The sequence below is a fragment of the Gorilla gorilla genome, chromosome 8 (genome assembly GCF_029281585.2).
Source record: "Gorilla gorilla gorilla isolate KB3781 chromosome 8, NHGRI_mGorGor1-v2.1_pri, whole genome shotgun sequence".
NCBI lineage: Eukaryota > Metazoa > Chordata > Mammalia > Primates > Hominidae > Gorilla > Gorilla gorilla.
This window is the reverse complement of record NC_073232.2, coordinates 8,450,659-8,472,292: the sequence shown is the minus strand read 5'-3', so window position 1 is coordinate 8,472,292 and position 21,634 is coordinate 8,450,659. Positions and strand designations below refer to the sequence as shown.

Here is a 21,634-nt window from a genome sequence, read left to right as displayed (position 1 = left end):
ACCTCCTGCTTTGGCCTAGAGCTACTCTGCATCTGGAAGCTGATGGACAGTGAGAGTTAGCCTCATCAGTGATAGGAAAAAATGAGCCCAGAGTCCCCCTGGGGGTGCCTGTGGGGCTGAGAGAGGCTCTGGAGGGAGGTGGATGAAGTCCAGATCTGGAATTCTGCACTCCAGCCTCCTGAGCTGCCAGGACTCTGGACTGCTGCCCTCAGCAGGAGTTGAAGCAGTAGGACCACCCACGGTTCTGCCTGAGGTCACCCTCTGTTCTTGGTGGCCCTGGCAATCAGAGTCCCAGGCACTGGTCACCTTTCATTCACTCATTTATTTATTTAAGACAAAGTGTTGCTCTGTTGCTGAGGCTGGAGTGTAGCGGCACCATCTTGGCTCACTGCAACCTCCACTTCCTGGGTTCAAGCAATTCTCCTGCCTCAGCTTCCCAAGTAGCTGAGGTTACAGGCACGCACCACCACATCCAGGTAATTTTTGTATTTTTAGTAGAGACAGGGTTTCGCCATATTGGCCAGGCTGATCTTGAACTCCTGACCTCAGGTGATTCACCTGCCTCAGCCTCCCAAAGGGCTGTGATTACAGGCGTGAGCGACTGGGCCCGGCCACCTTTCTTCTATTCACAGTCTGCCCCTCGTTTTATTGCTTGACTGTTTAACTTACATCTGCCAGGCGAAGAGTCAGAGCCCTGGCATTGGGAAGTGGTCAACTCATGGGTTGGTAAAAATAATTTACCAACAATAGTATAGGTTTGAAAAAGGAAAGTTTATTAGAAAGGAATCACACTGCAAAAGGGTGCAGTGGGGTGCCTTATTGAGAGAGGATTGAGCATGCCGCAGTGAATTTTCCTTAGGAGCATTTATGGAGCTTAAGAGGGGAGCTTGAGGGTAATTTGGGACACATTAGCCACGTAGGTTATAATAATGATTACATTTGTAGACGTTTTGGTGCCTTAATGTAAGCAAGCATTGCAAAATGAGTTTCCACATGGCATTTCAGAGATGTATGGACATTTTAGTTACTTATAAAAGTTGAACGAGGCCTGGAACCAGATGCCGACTTTAGATACTAGAGAAGTTTAATTATTATTCCCAGGGAAGGAGTTTTGCCTCCGGATGGCCTGTTTGATGGTCACCAGGGGGTCTTTGCTCCCTTCCAAATTCCGCAAATTAGGAGTTTTTTACTCCATTCTCTGTTCAGTGGTCACCAGGTGACTTTTACTCTCCTCAGCAACTGCCACCCTTTCTAGACTGTAAATCTTCCTGAAAGCAGGGATCATATCTGTAGTAGTCCATTCTCACACCACTATAAAAAACTGCCCAAGACTGGGTAATTTATTAAGGAAAGAGGTTTAATTGACTCACAGTTCCCCATGACTGGGGAGGCCTCAGAAAACTTACAACCATGGTGGAAGGGGAAGCAAATATGTCCTTGTTCTCATCGTGGCAGGAGAGAGAAGTGCCAGCAGGGGAAATGCCAGACATTTATAAAACCATCGGATCTCATGAGAACTCACCCACTATCATGAGAACAGCGTGGGGGAAACTGCACCCATGATCCAATTATCTCCACCTGGTCCCGCCCTTGATATGTTGGGATTATTACAATTCAAGGTGAGATTTGAGGGGGGACACAGAGCCAAACCATATCAATATCTGAGCCACCTCTGTATCATTCACACGCATTGCCCCATCGACCTTCAGGACACCCCTTTGAGGCTGAGTTAGCATCTGTCCCCAGGGATAATAGGAGGCCTCAGAAAGCACACATGGCGGCACCGGACAGACCTGGAGCTGGTTCCAGCTCCTCCACTCCTTAGCTGGTGTCTCTGTGCAGATTAGTGAAACTCTAAACTCCTCTTTTCTCTTGGGGGTCAGGCGCTGATGTGGAAAGGAGACATAGCAAAGGCTCAGAGTAACTACGTGAGTGACTGTTGTCATGTCCTCATTGATATGACAGGAGGAAACAGGCTTAGTGGAAGGCTTGTCCTGTCTTGCTGCCCAGCAAGGCAGTGGGGGGACCCGGTGCTCAGGGACTCAAATTCCTTCCTCTAAGAAAAGTGTGAAGAGGGTACACAGATTCAAAGACACTCTATGTAGTCTGTTCTTCATGATCAGATGAGAAAACACCATGAACGGCGTGTTTCTAAGCTTAGCGAAGAGCAACGTGGAATGAACCCCAGGGGTGAAGGAGAAGCCCTAGGAGGCCCCAGGCAGCCTTCACAAGAGCAACTGGAGGCTTGATGTCCAGCAGATTCCTTTGTCCATGGTGACCTCTCCCTCCTGTCTCCTGACCACTGCCTCAGCCCTGCCTGTTCAAACGCCTAGAGGAAGTGGCTATTTTTCCTGCGTGAAGTCTCCTGGGGAAAACTCTTTGAATCCTAGTGCCTGGGGGAATGAAAGCATCTAAAGTGACAGCATCAAGGCCCAGAAGGCCGACTCAGGGATGAGGTCTGGGAGGAAATCACTTAAACCTCACCCCTCTGCTGCTCTGAACCTCCTGCAACCTGGACATTGGGGTGGCACCCAGAGCACTGGCTTAGCTGTGAAGACAGGAGTGTGCACTCCAGCGCTGCCTTCTCCTAATAACTGGGTGATCTTGCAGGTTACTTTGAATCTCTAAGCCTTGATACCCTCCTCTGTAAAAAAATACAGTTTGAGGGATTAAAGCTGAATACTTTTTTAAAGTACATGCCACAGTGAAGTGATCAACAGCATGAACTTCCTTCCCCTTTTCCTTTTCCCCTCAGAACTCCCCCTTCATAGTTATGGATTCTCCACATCTTCAGGGCAGAGATCTGAAACAGTGGAGGTTGGGGTGGTAGGGGAGTTCAGTCTAGGTTTTCTGTAGCTATGAAAGATGGGTACCATGGTCCTGTTTCCCCCAAACTGATGTTGAAACCTAATGCCCTCCAAAGTGATGAGTTTAAGAGTTGTGGCTTTTTGGAATTGACTAGGTCATGGAGGTGGAAATTTCATGGATGGGATGAGTGACCTCTTCAGAGAGGCCCAAGAGAGACCCTTCATCCTTTCTAGTACGTGAAGACACAGTAAGAAGGCACCGTCGATGAACTAGGGAGTGAATCCTCCCCAGACACCGAATTTGCTGGTGACTTGGTCATAGATTTGACGCCTCCATAACTGTGTGCAATAAATTTCTGTTGTTTATAAACCTCCCAGCTTATGGTATTTTGTTATAGCATCCAGAGCAGACGAAGACAATGGGTGACTCTTGCCACAGGAGTGTAAAGGTCTCGTCAGTGTAGTGGAGGGGAGGGGTCTCTCCCAGCCCATGGCCTGCTCTGATTACTGAAGCAAGGACCCTTATGCCCTCAACACCATTTACAAGATGGCTCCAAGGCTGCACCTGCCAGGACATATGGCCCCTGCTGGGTACGTAGAGAAAGCTGACATGTGCAAACATCACTCACTCCTCTTCCACTCTTGCTCTCTGTTCTCTCACTGTATTGATCAATTCATGTTCTAGATCCTACCAGTGCCAAAATCACCTTTTCTGTTCCCCTTGCTCCACTTTAACTTGTTTGAAAAGAGATAGCTCCTCCCCACCATTGGACAATAATTGCTTTACCTGGGATTGAGGAGAAAGGCAGTGTGAGCTCGCCTTGGAAGTCAAAGCCACTGAGAAACCTGAGCCTGGAGGTGCATCACACACAGGTCCAGAGTTTTCTCTTCTGGGCTATTATGGAGAAATGGCCATCCTGGAGGAAGAAGAAGCTATGTCCCAGGGACTTCCAGGCCTTGGCGGCCCAGGGAGGCTCACTCAGCAGGCCCAGGCTCAGCTAAGACATCCCATTCTCAAAGCCCTGGGGACAGAGGCAGCTCCCTCTCCCCAGAATTGTCTCCCCAGGTCTCTGAATCCTGGCAGGAAGGGGGAAGAGCCTCAGCATTTTGTAAGAAGAGAAGGGCAGGCTTATGGTTCAGCCACTGGATTATAGACACTGTCCTGGGCTTCCACCCCTGATGATACCTGAACTTACAGCTGAGCATCCTCTCCTGGAGTTCTGTGTAGCTTCTTGCTTTCTGGAACTCCTTCCTGGCTGTGCCATCCACTCAGTTCCCATTTCAAGGAGTCCCTTGTGGTTGACATTTGAATACTACCTTGCAGGAGTCAGCATTATTTCACACCTTCAGCATGGATCATCTCTTTCCTGCTTGAAATGCCTTCCTCTCCAGGATTCCAGGATCCCACACACTCCACCTCAGTCTCTTAGCAGGTTCCCCTTCTCTGCCCCTTCTCTCTAGGAAGTGTTCCTTTTGCAAAATAATGACCACATCTGTAGCTTCAGCCCTGACTTCACTCCTGGACTCTAGGTTCATTTATCTATCTGCCTCTGCCTCCTCTGCAAGCATCTCAAGTTGAGAAGATCCACAAAAATTGTTGAATTCACACATCCAAAAACTGTTTTGCCCATCTTCCTTGTTTTTGTAAATGGCATCATCATGTGCTCATTCCTGAGACTAATGCCCTAGGAGTCATTCATGGTTCTTCTCTTTCCCTGGAAACACTGGTCTGGCCCATAAGAGATTCTCCTGAATTCTACCTTCTAAGTCTTTTCTTAATCCAGTCATCTTCCCTGTCTCCATTGTGACCAGTGCCATTCAGCATGCCATCATTTCTTGCCTGGACAATGCAACAACCTCTTATCTAGCCTTTCTTTCTTCCCTCTGAAATAAAAATTTATTATTCCCTCAGAAGGCAGAGTAATTTTCTGAAATGTGCATCAGACTGCATGATTCCAGTGCACACTGAACATGGTTCTACATGACAGCCAGTCTCCCGAGTTATCCAGCTCACTTCCACACCTCACTGTGTCCCAGCACACTCATCCTTGCCTTCTTTCAACATCTCAGGGATGTTTCTCTGCCTAGAGTCCTCCCCGCAGGGCTGCACACATAGCCACCCATCTCCCATCACTCAGGCTGGAGAATTACCCACTCAGAAAGGCCTCCAAAGACATTACAGTCAGAACCTCATGTTTCTTCCCACCTCAGTCTCTCTCTCTTTATACTCTATTTAGATTTATATTATCTTTCTCTTTTTTCCCTTCTTTTCTGCTTTTTTTTTTGAGATGGGGTCTTGCTATGTTGCACAGGCTAGAGTGCGGTGACTACTTACAGGCGTAAGCATAGCTCACTATAGCCTCGAACTCCTGTGCTCGAGTAATCCTGCCTCAGCCCCCTGAGCCCACGGACACATGCCATGGTGCCTGGCAAATATTTAGATTTTTTCACAGCACATATTACTACCTGAAATTGGCTCAACGTTTTCATTATTTACTTATTTATTGTCTTTCTCCCTGGCAGTAAACCATAGGAACATGTTCTCTGAAGTATGCCCATTAAAAAATTGTGTGTATGCCTAACCCCAGCTACTCAGGATATTGAGGTGGGAGAATGACTTGAGCCCAGGAGTTTGAGATCAGCTTGACCCATATAGCAAGGCCCCATCTCAAAAAGTATATATTGCATATATTGGAAAATTATTATAAAATTATTTATTGTATACATTGCATGTATATACTTTGTGTATAGTATGCATATGTAACATGTGCATAACTAACATTTATTATTTTAACCATTTTTAAGTGTACAGTTCAGTGGCATTAAGTACATCCACACTCTTTTCCAAACATCACCATCTTCCATCCCAAAACTTTTCCATTAACTGAAACCCTGCACTCATTAAACACTAACTATTCCCCTAATCCAGACCCTGGCAACTACCATTCTACTTTTGGCCTCTATAAACAGGACTACTCTAGGCACCTCACATATGTAAACTCATACGTTATTTGACGTTTTGTGATTGATTTATCACAAAATAAATGTGGAATTACAAACCAAAATATGGTATATGTATATGTGTGTATATTTACTCATGGATTCGATTTACCAGAAACCGTTATTTTTATATGCCACGGCTTCCAGTTACTCTTTGGGGTCCTTTTATTTAGATTTGAAGGAGTCCCTTTAACATTCTTTTTTGGGCAGGTCTTGTGGCGATGCACCTTCCACCATTTGTGTTTCTGGGAATGTCTTTATTGTGCCATCATTTTTGAAGGGCAGTTTGTTCAGATATACAATCCTTAGTTGAGAGTTGAGTGTTTCCTTGTTTGTTTTCTCAGCATTCTAAGTATGTCCTCTGACTGTCTTCTGGCCTGTAAAGTTTCTACTGAGAAATTCCCCAATAGTCTACTTGGGAATCCCTCTTACATGGCAAGTCACTTTCCTCTTGCTCCTTTCAAGACTGTCTATTTTACTTGGTTTAAGGCAGTTTAACTATAATACGACTCAGTACAGGTCTCTTAGGATGATTCTATGTGGACTCATCAAGCTTCCTGAATTTGTAGATTCAAGGATTTCTTGGGAAGTTTTCAACCATTATTATTTTATAAAAATAATCTCTGTCTTTCTCTCTCAGTATCTCCTCTCTGAGACTTCCACAATGCATGTGTTGGTTCACTTGTCAGCGCCTTATAAGTCCATGAGCTCCTTTTACTTTATTTATTGTTTCTGTTGTTCCTCAGACTCGTAATTTAAACGACCTGTCTTCAAGTTTATCGGTTCTTTCTTCTCACTCTTTGAATGTGCTGTCGAACAGCTCTAGTATATTTTCCAATTTGGTTACCATATTTTTCAGCTCTAGAATTTCTGTTTGCTTCTTTTTTTATAATTTTGGTTATTTTCTTATCATTTTAATGTATATTTGTATATTGCTTTTCTTATTTTCTTTAGTTGTTCGTTTGTGTTTTTCTTTAACTCTTTTAGCATATTGAAGTGTTGTTTTACTTTTTTTTATCTAGGAAGCCTGATGTGTGTGTTTCTGCAAAGACAGTTTCTGAAAACTTATTTTGTTTTGCAAATGGTTGATGTTTTTCTGTACCTTTGTGTGCCTTGTAATCTTTTGTTAAAAACTGGGCATTTGAAGAAACAGGTACCTCTCTCAGTCTTTACAGACTGATGTGGCATACTTTTGCTAATTGGTGAAAGATGTCCTAAGTCTGGATCAGCCTGGGATAAAGCCTTATGGTCATTTTAGGTATTTTCTGGGCATGTGTCCTCCCTGGGCGTGTGTGTGTGTGTGTGTGTGTGTGCGTGTCTGTGTGTGTTTGTGTGTGTGTGTGCATTGTCTTGTTTTCTTCCCTCAATTTCTCCCATATAAACAGCCGCTTTTACATGTCTTAATGAGCCTCATTCAGCTTCTCTCAGGCTCAGGCCTGAGATGTTCTATTGCATTTCTCTGCCCATGTTCCTTTGCCCCAGGTGTCCACAGTCTGCAGCCTCCCCACCAGTTCTCCCATGCCTTAGTGTCTGCCATTGCTTTTCAAGGCTTCCAGCAGCCTGAGAGCCAAGCCATGGCACCATTCTCCACCTGAGCTCCCAGCCAGGCAAAACAGAAACAAGTCTCTTGGGCAGCCACATACAGAGTAGAATATTACAGATAAATGCTGTCCTTTTTCTTCCAGCCTGAGGGAGGGAACTGGGAATTGTGCTGCAAGATACCAAGGATGGGTAGCAATTTCACAGCATTTCCTGGTGGCTTAAATGTAACTTTTTCTTAATTTGATGTTTTCTTAGTTGCTGTAGATGCTGGATTTGTTTTCAGAGCTCCTATAAAGTTATTGTAGTCCATCTGTAGTTGCTTTCCTAATATTTCCATGGGGAAACAAGTGTTTGAAGCTTCCAGTCCACTGTCTTGCTGATATCACTCCTGGCAAGCCCATTTTTAAAATTATGGAACTAAGACTCAGAAAAGCTGGTAAGTGACAGCACTTTGACTAAAATCTGTGAATGTGAATCTTTAGACTAGTGTTTCTTCTACACGGCTGACCTCAAGCTGTCCTTCTAATAATCAGAGCGATAATAACGACGTGCATACAAATGGCACACTGCAGTTTAAAAACTAGCTTTGTGTCCGGGCGTGGTGGCTCACACCTGTAATACCAGCACTTTGGGAGGCCGAGATGGGCGGATCACAAGGTCAGGAGATTGAGACCATCCTGGCTAACGTGGTGAAACCTCGTCTCTACTAAAAATACAAAAAAATTAGCCAAGCGTGGTGGCGGGTGCCTATAGTCCCAGCTACTCTGGAGGCTGAGACAGAAGAATGGCATGAACCCGGGAGGTGGAGCTTGCAGTGAGCCGAGGTCAGGCCACTGCACTCCAGTCTGGGTGACAGAGCAAGACTCCGTCTAAAAAAAAAAAAACTAGCTTTGTTTTCTTGTGAGGCATCTAGAGTTCCTGTTTAGGGTAGTTGGGAGAGAGGGGAACTGTCCCATTTGCTAGATGAAGAAACTGGACTATTTGTCCAAAGTCACATACAAATTAGTGGAAAACTCATATTAGTTTATCTGCCTCCATATGGCCATTTTGGCCTCTGACCCACACTTTCAGAGGCTTGGAAGGTGCAGGTGGGAAGATGAGGAAAAACATATCAGAGAGGGATATATTGCAGGGCAGGTACCTCACCTTCCCTTACCCCAGAAGGTGCCTGCCATGCAAAAGCCACAGGCCATGGCCTGTGAGAGTTCCCTAGAATTAAGCAATAAAGGGAAGAGTCATGGGGAGGGTCAGAAACCTGAATTCCAGGTCCCTCTGTGAGCCCCAGCCTCTCTGTACCTTGGTTGTGCAGTATCTGCACTGAGGCCTGACCGCATCTCCTTGTCTAGGACTGCTGGCCTGTTCCTCTCCCTCCTCTTTACCCTCCCAGGCTCTGTAGGGACAGCTTGAAGGCTGCCCTGAACCTGGATCCAGTCCCACAGCCAGGACTTCCCTGTGCCCACCTCCTTGGTGACAAAACCTACCCTGGCTGCTGGCCTGGTTGAGGACAGTGGGAGGAGAAGAGGCCGCCCAGCGCTGCAGCTTTTATTCTCTGAAGCCAGAGACCCACCGTGGGAGATTTTATCAGGACTTCTGCTCCCAGATCCCTCCTTCTACAGACACCCTGATCCCCAGGATCTAAAGCCGCCTCCTTGGAACTCTCTTCTCAGTCAATGCCCTGTCTCCTGAGTGGGTCCCAGTCCTCCCTGCTTCCTGCCACCCCCTGGGAGGTCCCAGCCCTCCTGCACATGCCCACAGCTGTGGAGTTGTGCAGGCACAGCCCCTGGGATGTGGCCTCATCGTAGTGTGCAGGGAGGCCCTGCAGTGAAAACCTGCACACTTCTGCACCAGGACACTGGAGTCTGCCGTCCTCCCCTGGGCTGGGGATGGGGAAGCAGCACGTAAGGCTTCCTCACAGGTGACAAGCCTGCGGCCTGTGTGGAGGCCACCAGGTGAAGTTAACTACAGGAGTGGTTAACTGTACAGTCTCTAAAGCCAAGTTATTGTTGGGTGTGGAAAACAGAGAATAGGAGCACACAGCTGAGGCTCTGCAGTGATCACTAATTTTCAAAAAATAATTGGAAATTTTTCTCTAGTTGCTAATTGTTCAAGAAACTTAGATCATGAAGAAAATAAATACAAAATCTGCACTACGGTATAATGGTTTCTAACAATCTTGAACTTGGATTTGGTTTTCAGAGTAAGGGAACAAGGGAAAGTGCAAATTAACCTGGGAGGTTATCTGGGCAGCAAAAACCTCTCGGGAACATATGTAGAGTCCAAGGGTGGAGGAATCTGAAGCGCTTTTGGTATGAAATTCTTTTATAAGCAATTTTCTTCGGTCCTCTCAGAAGAGACCTCTAACTGTATTCTTTTAGCGTGTCAGAAATGATGCATCTAGCTGCTTCCTCAGCGTCTTGTGATTGGCATCTGAAGTGGAGGGTGATCTTGTGTGACTGAGCCCCCAACCTGTGGAATCAGCTGCTGTCTCCAGGTAGATAGTGTCAGAACTGAATTGAATTGGAAGAAACTCAGTTGTATCTGCTGGAGAATCTGTAGGATTGCTTGGTGGGGAAACTCCCCACAAATCTTGGTGACGGGAGGTCACAGAAGTATTGCATGTTGATGGTTGAGTGAGGAGATGGGAAAAGTGCGCTTTGGCTGTCTTCTCCCTGTCTCTCCTTCGAGGGTTTGTCGGCTGTACACCGATCTCCCAGCAGCTTCTGCGTCTTTTCTCCCTCAGATGTTCTCTCCTGTGCCCTCCTCCTTCAGTGAGATGTAAACAAGCTGCCTCATGTGTCTTGTCTTGTTGGAAGCCCGGGGCTTGACACCAGATATTTACCATCTCAGGATGTGTGCACCCCACAGTTCTCTACCCCAAAACTCTTTTTCTCACTTTGTTAAACAACATGATTTTCAGACATTGCTGAAAATGCTTGACTTTCAAAAAAATATCAAGACTCATCTTAAGATCTGGATTTTGCAGTGCCTTTATTACTTCATGTGTCTTCTGCTTATTCTCATGTGAAATTGTATTCTAGGTACTAATTAATTATGCCAAGGCTTTCTTCCGTTTCTGGATAACTTGCAGTGTTTGGGATGCTAACTGCATGGTGTCCTTACTGTTTTGTCAAACATCAGCCCCTTTATTGCCTTGGTCCATCAAACAAGCCCATGGTCCTTTATTTATTTTCCAAGCCTGGTTTTCCTGCAGGGATAAGCACTGACCCTGATGGTCCCTCTAAGGTCACGTGTGTGGCTGTGAAGAAGTTCAGTGGAGCAAGTGCCAGACAGAGGCAACACAGCCCAGTCCGGATCCCTGCCGGCCCTGTCCACAGCCTCTCTGTCTCAACTCCTTACTGAAGGAAAGGACAGAATGCCCCAAAGGTCAAGACAAAGCTGGGGCATGTGAGAGCTCTTGGGACCATGGGAGAGTGGACAGCGACCCCAGGAATCTGCTCAACACTGGGTGAGGAAGGTAGACTCTGTTTATCCAATTTGCTAGGTCTTATCTCCAGAATTCGTCACAACTGCATAGGAGACCAGGTGAGTGATTGCACCTAGACCCTCCCATACAGGTGGGATTGCACCTTAATTGATCTCGCTGTTGATACTGGTGGATAACTCCATTTGGTTGGCCAAGAAGGACGTCTAAATACACATGATAATGGTGGACGAGGTAGAGAGTCAAGAAAGGCTGGGTCCAAAGTAAAGAAGCAAAAGTTTCTCTGACACACAGAGTGGGTGGAATTTGGGAGCCCAGGCAGCAGAGCCCCACAGAAGTATCTTCACATGGAGCAGAGCCCCATTCAGCCTAGGACTGAGGGCTTGTTCTCAGGATTGGCTGGTAATACCTAGGCAGTGCTTTGGACTTAGGAGAGCCTCGGGGTACTAGGGCATTCACTAAAGCAGGACCCAGGACATAAATATAGTTCTAAGGATTAAAGCCCAGGGTGGGGCTTGGGTTCATAAACCACACTATCAGATTCTGGGCACCAGGTCAGAGTTGGGCCGGTAATAAGGATCCTTACCGTCAAGTCCCTGAGTGTGTGGCTGTAGCTGTTGAAGTACTACAGGACTTCTGGTAGAAGGGCTGACACTTTCTGTAGATAGGGATCAAGGGGCTTTGCTGTGTTGAGGAGGCTGCACGCAGAGGCCGGAAACTAGGCTGGGCCTGGCAGGTTGGAAGGTCATTCATGGACCGAGCACATGGGCTTCAGTCCACGTAAGCCACTTGGCATTATTTCACAGCCAATGGGTGCTGTTTGTGAATGTTCCTTGAATGCATATTTTGGTCAAATGAGAGAATTCATTCCTGTGAATTAATGAGAGAGGGAGTTGGAATAGTAAGAGGCGGGCACAAGCAGCCACTCATTAAACTCTGCGGAATTAATGAATGACTAATACAAAAAGGATCACCAGCTGGAAAAAAAAGTCACTCCACGCACTCCTCTAGTGAGAGGAAAGAATCATGAAGTTGTGGCACATGGCAGGGTTTGTTGGTGGGTCAATGACAAGCTTTCAGTTTGGAGGATGACCTGGGTACATTGGAGACAAAATAAATCCGTACAACTCTCACCTTTTTGTGACACCTTGTCACACTGCATACCTATTTTACCTTCAAGACAATCTCATGAACTGGGTATTTTTATCTATATTGTAGAGCCCAGAAGCTGAGCCTCAAAGGTCCCTCAGCTCTTGGACACCTAGAACTGTGCAGTTTGAAACAAGCCATGGTGAGAAGTGTTCCCTGAGTCAGGGAGAAGAGACTGGCTCCACAGAAACAAGCCCTTAGCCAGGCAGAGCTCAGGAAGTAAACATCAGTGGCTCTGAAGGCAAGGCTGGTGCATTCTGATGCTGGACACAAGGTGACTTTTGCTCTGCAGGATGTGAGCAAGCTCATTTCCAGGCATGGATGACTTCGGGAAGAAGGTCTACTGGCCCGTGTTTGAGGCAGGAAGAGAAATGCAAGGATTAAATTTATACCAGTTTTGCCACAAAGTAACAGATTGTGAAATCTCACAGATCCAAGTGAGGTAAGCAATGTTCACTGATGCTCATGAAGAGTGACAATACATTTATTATCTCATCTGTGCAACTTTCAGAAGCAAATGTTTGCATATTTAACAACTACCCTAGACCTCAGACATAGCCAAGAACTGTCTACAGCAAGCTGAGACCAGTGGCACCATGGATCTGGGGACTTGGTCTCTGCAGCAGGCTGGGCACAGCCTCAGGACTCCAGGATGCAGAATCCAATGGCAGAGGCCAGATGAGGGCGACATACGGCACACACTGTGGGTCCACACTGACCTCTCTCTGCAGGAATCATCCCCATTAGACCCTGGAAAACTGTGAGGGGATAACTGAAAGTGCTGAACTCAACGGACTTAAGAAAAACTGCCCCAAATTGTTGCGTGACTAAGGCAAGTCACACGATCTGTTTTGAGTCTCACGTTCATCATCTTTACAATGGGAATAAATAATTTCTTGCCTGTCTCCCATGAGATTGTTCTGATGTTTGAGTAAAACGATGCCTGTAAAAGTGCATTTTGAAGGGAGCAGTGTGACGCATACGACAGAGCACAGTTCCGAAGCATCATTCATTTCCACCACCACAGCCACACGAGGGAGTGGGAGTGATGTTTCATATCCCTTCAGGGATAACATGAAAGATCCTGCTCCCCAGGTGTAGAGCTTTGGGGGACAAGGTCAGGGAAGGCAGGGCTGGCACAGGTGCTCTCAGAGTGATGTGTGGTCCTAGAGAGCCCAGTTACAGCGGGGACACTGCAGGAGCCACATTTGGGCATGTGGATACCCTGAGTCTCAGGATTTTATACCTGAGACAGTCAGCCAATATGTGTTATTATAAATATGTTTATTAACACATACTTCAGAAACACCCTGTCCCTAAACTAGAGATGACCCATGGGAGGTGTCCTTTCTTCCTTTGGATCTTACAGTGACACACCAGAAAGAGTGATGGGAAACTCTCTAATCTGCAGAAGAGTCAGAATCTTCAAAGGTGAGGAACAAGTCGCAAGTCATACCAGGGTCTGATCCAGAAGTCATATCTGTCATTTTATCTAAATGAGGGCGAGTGAGACAGGAAAGACCTTGTGTGTCCTTTGCTTCTAAAAGTAAAGGCAATGAGGATTCCAGCAGTACATTCTGGGCAAAATTTACATTTACAGACAGAAACCATACTTGTTTGTTATGCGAAAGTTCTGTAAAAGCTTGGATATGCACTAGAAATTATTTAGGTTGAGACAACTGGTAACAACTCTGGCTATTGCTAGGGGTCATTGCACTTAAATACCAAATGCCCTCCTGCCCAGGGCATCACATTCCTTCTGTGTGAAGCATACAGTGGACTGTTGGTGTATTAGTGAAGTAGAATTTATGCAGTTTTACCCCTTCCAAGGCGCTGTTATCCCTTGAAAGACTTCTCAGTCAACCCTGTACAGAAGGAAAGTTTGGAGAAATGTTGAAGAAAGAAGACTCACAGAGAGTTGAGGGGCAGGTTCTTAGAGAAGGCAGTCTGCATTATCCCTCTACCACTGTGAACATCACCACAAAATTTAGCATCTTAAAACATCACACATTTATCTCAGTTTCTGTGGGTCAGGAATCTGGGCACAGCTGGGGTGAGTCCTCTGATTATGGCCCTGGAACAAGCCTGCAAACAAGATGTAAGCCAGGACTGGCATCTCACCTTGCAATGGAAAACTTTCTGTGTCTACTTGACTGGATTAAGGGACAATCAGATAGCTAGTAAAGCATTTTTTCTGGGTAAGTCTGTGAGAGTGTTTCTGGAAGAGATTAGCAATTGCATCAATAGACACTGTATTCGCCAGGGTTTTCCAGAAAGACAGAACCAATAGGATATCAATATCTAGATACAGACAGAGATATGCGAAAAGAGATTTATTAGGGGAAATGGATCATGTGATTATGAAGGCTGCAATGTCCCACCATAATCTGTGTGCAATCTGGAGACCTAGAGAAGCCCATAGCATGTCTCAGTCCAGGTCTTCAGGCCTCACAACCAGGGAAGCCCATATGTAACTCTCAGTTCCAGGCTTAATGTCTGGGAACCTGACAGGGTGGTGGGGACTTTGGGCATGGTTCTAGTGGGAGTCCTGGAATCCACAGGCCAGAGAGCTTGGAGTTCCAATGTTCAAGGGCAGGAGAATGGTGTCCTAGCCCCAGGAGAGAGAGTAGGATAATAACCTTTCCTCTGCCTTCTTCTTTAGGATCCTCTCCAGCTGATTGGACAGTGCCTGCCCACAGCCAGGGTGTCTTCCCCACTCAGTCTACTGACTCACACACCGGTCCCCTCTGGAAACAGCCTTGCACACATCCAGGAATAATGCTTTCCCGGTGCTCTAGGTATATCCTAATCCAGTCAAGGTGACACCCAAAATTAAGAATCACACTGAGTAAAAAGAATTGCCCTCACCGATGTGGGCTGGCATCACCCACAAAACAGAACAGAAGGCTGGGAAGGGTGGATCTGCTCTCTGAGTTGAGACATGCATCTACTCCCACCCTCCAACACAGGGGCTCCTGGCTCTCAGGCCACTGGATGCTGATCGAACTACACCATGGGGTTTCCTGGGGCTCCAGCTTGTGGAGGACCGGCCATGAGGCTGATTCCTCGGCCTCTGTAATCACAATTTCCATAATAAATTCCTTTCTTATCTCCACATATATATCCTAGTGATTCTCTTTCTCTGGAGAACCCTGGCTAATCCACACCTGAGATCTTGGCTGGGGCGGGGTTGTTCCTCCCTTACGTGGTGTTGGCAGGACTCAGTTCTCTGTGGGTTATTGTGCTGAGCCCGTTGGCTTCCTGCTGGCTGTGGCTGCAGGGCACCCTCAGGTCCTGGCCACACAGGCAGCTGCTCATGATGAGGCAGCTAGCATCATACAAGCTGGCAAGGGCGAGTGTCTGTTATCAACAAGGATATTATAATCTCATGTGATTCAATCACATCTGTCACAGAAGCGGCATCCCGTCAACCCTGAGAGATCCTAACGCCACAGCAAGTTACTCAAGAAAAGGAAATTGCACTGGGCTGTGAATACCAGCAAGCAGGGGTCACTGGGGTCATCTAGAGACCACCTACTGCAGCCTGCCCGCCAACCCCTGGTGATGCCACCCTCTGGCATCCACGTTCTCATGTCACCTTCTCCCCTAAGTGTGGGCAGGACCTGTGGCCAATTCAACAGCCCATGAAATGCCAACCCTCCAAGGACCACATGAGCTTGGAAGTGGATCTCTTTCTCAGTCAAATTTTGAGGTGAAACGTCCAACCTGAAGGCTCATGAGACCTCCTGAGGAAAAGAACGCAGGTGAGCCCGGATTTCTGCCTCCCAGAAACTGCGAGATGATGATCACAAGGAGTTTACAGCTGGGAAGTCTGTGGAAATGTGTCACAGGGCGTTAGATACCCAAGGCACCATCTGCAATTACTCCTCCAATGGCAGAAGCTGCAGACAACAGCTTTGGGATGCTGGGAGGATTTCTGTGCATGTAAACTTCCAGGAGAGACTCAGTGTAGAGATAAACCCTGGGGTAAGTGGAAAGAGAGCATTGCAGCAAGTCTATGCATGAAGCACTGGCCTATGTGATACGGCAATTTACAAGTCCACCGTGTATTATGTAATATTATAGAATACCCCTCTTTTCCGTGGCTCTTGTCAATTTTTTTGTATCTCTGAATGATGAACTCTGCACTTGGCAGACAGTTCCTGGCATGCGAATGTAAATGTTGAAGGCACTGATCCAGCCTCTCCTTTCCTTTAAGTTTTCACTCTTTATCACCAGACATCAACTATCCGTTTGAGTTTGGCACTGGAGATGTTGACCTGAGCTGACCTCCTGGGCATAGTTTTCTCATTGGAGGGAGCTTTCACCCTAAAAATTACATCCCTCTAGCAAGGAGTCATGTGTCTTGAATCCTCGTTTCGGCTCAAATCCTGCCTTGGGGTGCTCTTGGCTGAGGAAAAGTCCTCCTTTTCTGCCTTTGAAATGTTTGTAAAGCCCCGAGGCCCCCCAGCCTGGCCTGTTTCCCTTGGGGGGCCTCCCCATGGGCAGAACATGCTGTGTGCTTCTCATGCCTGGCGGGGTTGCTCATGCAGGCTCAGGTGAAGTGATGGGTGATGGAGTCTGGGAAGGAGGGTGCAGGTCCGTATGCTTCCTGCCCTAGTACTCCACAATTCTCCTTGGGACTCAAGTGGCCCCAAATATTGGCATGCACCAGGAAGGATCCCAGCACAACTTGGCTGGCCCCATGGTCTAACTCGTGGGCTTCACAGTAGTGAGGGCTGGACAGTCACACTCCCATGGCAGTCCAGCAAGGCCCAGCAGAGGGGTGGGTGGTAGGATGGCAGGGCTTGCAGGTCACAGCATTCTGATGGGCCAGGGGCCAACTCGAGCAGGGCTGCTGTGTGGGCCCATATTCACAGGCATTGCTGTGGCTTCAGCCACACATGCTCCATGTGTGAGCATCAGGAAGCCCCTCCTCCTTTAGGGAAGATGGACAGTTACCCCTGAGCAGGGCCATGTGGGGTAAATCACAATGGTGGTTGTGAAGTTTTTTCAGAGACAAGATGCTGTGGCCACAACACATGTGGAATTCCACTGCAGGAACACCCAGTGCCACGTTAAAAGACACGTGAGTTTGGAGTGTATGTGGGTGTTGGCTTAGTGGTTTCTCTCCATCTTCTTTGTCTACTTTTCTCTTTCTCCTCCTGCTTGCCATGAGCCTGAGGGCAGGGCCTGAATCCAGCAGCACCAGAACCCAGGTGGCCTGGCTCTCAAATAATTGGAAAAGAAAGCTGGGTGGAAATATGGAGGACAATGGTAAAGGCCTGGATTACAATTGAGTGTTTACAGATCTGAAGTGGCATGTGTCCAGGTGCTGAACTTAGTCCATCCTATGCAGCTCAGTGGTTCCAGACGTCAGCCACTCCCAATCCCTGTCCTGCTTGCCTGCAGACACCAGGCTCCCTGCAAGGCCCTTTCCCTCTGCCCTTGATCTAAGGGCATTCATGCCTCCCTGCTCTGTTCGGACACTATCCTGCACAGAACACAGCTAAGCACACGCTTACTATAAGAGTCAAGCTGCATTTCTCCCCAGCCCCAATTCTGGCCCTCACTCCTCTTTCTGGTTTCCTCTCTCCAACCTCTGAGCCTCTGCACTGCTTTTCCTCTTGTCGAGCACACCCTTCCCCTCCGTTCCACATATTACAATCTTACTCACACATCAAGCCTGAGTACAGGAGGATGGGCCTGACCACTCGGTGAGTTCCCACTCCTCTGAATTCCTGTGTTATTAGATGAGCAGCCCTCTGATTTTGTCCTCAGTTGTAGTTGGACATGACTGATTTAAGCAGCAGAGGCATTTGTCTAGCTTCATCTTTAGACTTCAATCTCCCTGAAGACAGTGAGCAAATGTTGTGCATCTTCAATGTGTCCCTGCAGTTTGCATGGTGTTGGCAAGTAACCGAGCCTGGCATGTGCAGTGAGGTGGATGGGTGGACAGGTCTAACATGATCCCCAACAAGAGGGAGAAGACAGGCAGGAAAGTGGCGAGGACGCAAAACAGACAAAAGCTCAGGGTGAAAAATACTATCTAGGTGGGGGTGCTGGGGCTGCAGATCCTAGAGTTTCTCAAAGGCAACTCGATGTTTTGTAATTCCATCCAGTCTCCAGCACCACTATGCAGCCTCAGCATGTGTGCTGTCCAAGCAACTCCACCCCTGGGGGAAGAGGGGTGCCTCCTTCAGAGGGTGTCCGCAGGAGGACGTCAGGACCCTGGGGGAAGAGGGGTGCCTCCTTCAGAGGGTGTCCGCAGGAGGACGTCAGGACCCTGGGGGAAGAGGGGTGCCTCCTTCAGAGGGTGTCCGCAGGAGGACGTCAGGACTCTGTGGGGCCTGTGGGTGGCCTGGTATCTGAGGTCTGGGAGTCGTGCTTGGCAGCAATCAGATGATGCCTGGAATCCTGGGCTGGCCTCCTCCCTGTCTCCTAAGAGCTCCATGGAACTTGGTCTCCCATTAAGTGGTTTTTGACCCCAGTTTTCCTGATTCTCAGATTCATCTGGCATGAAAGCCAGATAGCTTTACTGCATTCTGAAGCTTTTTTTCCCACTGGCAGTGAGTTTATAGGAGTGCTTCTGTGCCGCTATTTTATTTTTTACAGGCAAGGATGAGTGATGCCTGGGGGGCGAGCACACAGGCTGCCTTTGGCTCCCAGGCAACAGGAGGTCAGTCTGGCTTTGGAGGTGGGAAGAGCTTGACTTCACTTGTGTGGGACCCTGAGTCTATTTTCTTATCCAGAAAACAGAGGGAACAATGGAATCCAGGGCTGGAGTGGGGAGGGATGGCCTTGCTGAAGTGACTGAGGCCGCCTCACTCCTCCGAGCCTCAGCAGTCATCTGTAGAAGGTTGTGTCCATAGGGCTGTCCCAGCTCCATTCCAGTCTGTCCTGATGTGCTGATGGGCACCTCCCTGGCCAGGCAGCCATCCCTGGCTCAGCAGTCCAGCATGGGAACAGGTGTGTCTGAGAGCTTGGTGGAGCAGTAGACCATGTACTCCCCCTTCACCCCCTTTCCCATCCCCAAAGGTCTCTGCACAGAAGCAGGTAGCACATTTGGGAACAGGAAAAAAGAGCAAAAGCAATCAAGGCTTCTTTTGAGATCTGTGAATGAGGGTAGTAACAGTTATTAAGCTCCTACTGTGTGCTAGAGAATTCTAGGAGATGCTCCATGAGTGATGAAAAACTCAGACCTCACAAGAGCCCCAGGAAGGGCTGCTCTACATTCTACAGAAGTGGAAATTGAGCTTTAGAAGAATGATCCGACCTGCCCATGACACACAGCTGGCAGGCAGAGCCAGAACCTGGGCCTCTCACCTGCCCTCCTCAACCCCGCCGGATAGTCTTTATTCCAGCAGAGCCAGTGCATGGCACATGTGGATGGTGGATCTCACCCCACATCCTCTGAGACACCGGCAAGAGACAGGAGTGACTTGGTGGGTGAGGGGCTGGCGTGAACACCTAGCACAGTGCAAAGCAGGCAGGCGGGGCACCCCAGGACCCTCGATGGGCAGCAGGGGTATGGCTTCATCCATTCACTTCTCACCCAGCCATCTTCCGAGTGTTTGCTGACAATGTGCCATCCGCCGGGCACCAACTGATCCTCCTGGGCGTGACTGCAGACTGTGCTGCTCGGGGAGCACATGTCCCCAAGCAAGCCTGTGGGAGAAGATGGATGACACCAATTCTTGCTCCAGCCGACCTGCTTCTCCTCCCCCGAGCCCCGACCTGTCCCTCTCTAGGGGAACCCCTGCCCTCCAGTCTCCTTCACCCAGACAACTCAGCAGCCCATTCTCCCTTTCTCCCTTCCAGGGCCCTCTGAGGATAAGCAACACCAGGTTGTGTGCACTGAGATGAGAGCTTCTGACCCTTTCTCCTCTGGTCCCTGGAGATCTGCATTAAAAGGTCTGGGGCAGGAGCCTGGGGCTTAGCAAACAGGTTTCTGAAGGGCAGCCAAGGTGCTGCCCTCTGGGCTTCTCCAGCAGCCTGCCTGCCCTCCTGCACCTCTGCCCTCCCCCATCCCCTGTAACTGCCCAGCCTTGAGAGGAGACAGAGCTCCCTCTCTGAGGTCAAAGCCTCGTGTGCACCCACCCCTGAAGGACAGGATGTCTTGAGGAGCAGAAACCCTCTCCAGGCCTGGGATGAGCATGGCAGCCGCAGGAGTGGGCTGTTGGGTGGGACAGGGTCCTGGGAATGGATGTTCCCACACATTCCTGCTGGTGAGGGGCAGGGAAGGAGTGTGAGGCCATCGGGAATGGTCATGGGGGTCAAGAATGAAGACACACTGGACAAGGTGATCACAGGCTACTGCTCCCGCTGAGACAGGACAGAAGCGTGTGGCCTGCGTGGGGAGTGGGACCGTGCAGGGCAGGGAGGGTGGCATGGGGGAGTCAGAAGCTCAAGGACCCCTCTCATCTAAGCGCCCTGTGGTGCCCCCTGAACAGCTCGGTGTGGAATGTTCAATGCCTTTGATGCTTTCCGGGCCGGGCTGGAACTGGAAAGGCTGACGTCTTGAGTTTTCTACACCCTGCGTCCCTCCCTTGTCACCTAGTGAGGAAGACCTTGGTGGGTGGGGGGCTGGCGTGAACACCTAGCACAGTGTTCACTGTGCTAGGCCTGGAGAGGGTTTCTGCTCCTCAAGACATCCTGTCCTTCAGGGGTGGGTGCACACGAGGCTTTGACCTCGGAGAGGGAGCTCTGTCTCCTCTCAGGGCTGGGCAGTTACAGGGGATGGGGGAGGGCAGAGGTGCAGGAGGGCAGGCAGGCCCCGCCTGCCATGTCCATCAGGACACACGAGCTGTTCCTGGCCAAGGCGCCTGCACTGCCGGGAAGGCTGGTCTCTCAGCATCCCCCTCAGCCTGCCGCAGGCCCCACATCCCAAGGGTTGTTGACCTCTGTTCCCAGCCCTGCTCCATCTTGTGCTGGTGCCCTGGCTGCAAGGACCAACACTTGCTGTCTCTGGTGGCCCCAGGGAAGAGCCAAATACCCCACCAGGCCTTCCTGAGGCTACATAGCCATGGTCTCCACTCTCTCCTTCCTCAGAGGCCTGTGGGAAACTTCTTATTCGCTCTCTAGATTTTCAACAGTAAGAAACCCCCTCTAGGAAAATGAAAGGAAAAAAACTTCCAGAGAGACCCCCCCAGCACAGGGCCAGCTCCCTCCTGTTTCTGCATCAGACCTGCAGAGGCCAGAGGCAACTGAAGGGGAAAAGGACAGGCTGGCACTGGCTTCCCACTGGATGGCTGTTTCCCCAAGAAGGCTCTTTGGATCCTGGATTTCCTCCTGCTCTTTGCCTAGGTCACTGTAGCAAAGCCTTTAAAAGTTGCTCAGCCAAGGTTAATAACTCTCAAATAAGGTTTACCTTCACCTTCACAAACACCCTACTCTGAGGAGGAGACCTCTCCCTGTCCCTGCTGGGATGTCAGCAGGGCTCAGGAGGGGATCTGGGTTCAGGCAGGGCCGAAGGCAGGGCACAGCTGGCCACAGGTAAGCCTGCAGAGCCCTTGGTGTCAGCTGAGAGGAGGAGTCCAGTTCTAGAAGCAAAGCTGCTGTGAGCTCTCCCCTCAGAGGACGCATGGGCCTGTAGTGTGTGGCATCCTCCTGGGCACCTGGCCTGAGGCTGCAGGGTTTGCGTCACTGCCAGCCCTTCCCGTCTTTCCCAACACTTTCTGGCATGCTCCTCCTT

At 48.9% G+C, this 21,634-nt stretch overlaps 1 pseudogene; it reads left to right on the top strand.

The window, feature by feature from the left end:
* The window catches only part of LOC129525064 (NADH dehydrogenase [ubiquinone] 1 alpha subcomplex subunit 8-like), a 145,478-nt pseudogene extending 130,053 nt beyond the window's left edge, over nt 1-15,425 (top strand).
* The last annotated feature ends 6,209 nt before the right edge of the window (nt 15,426-21,634 follow it).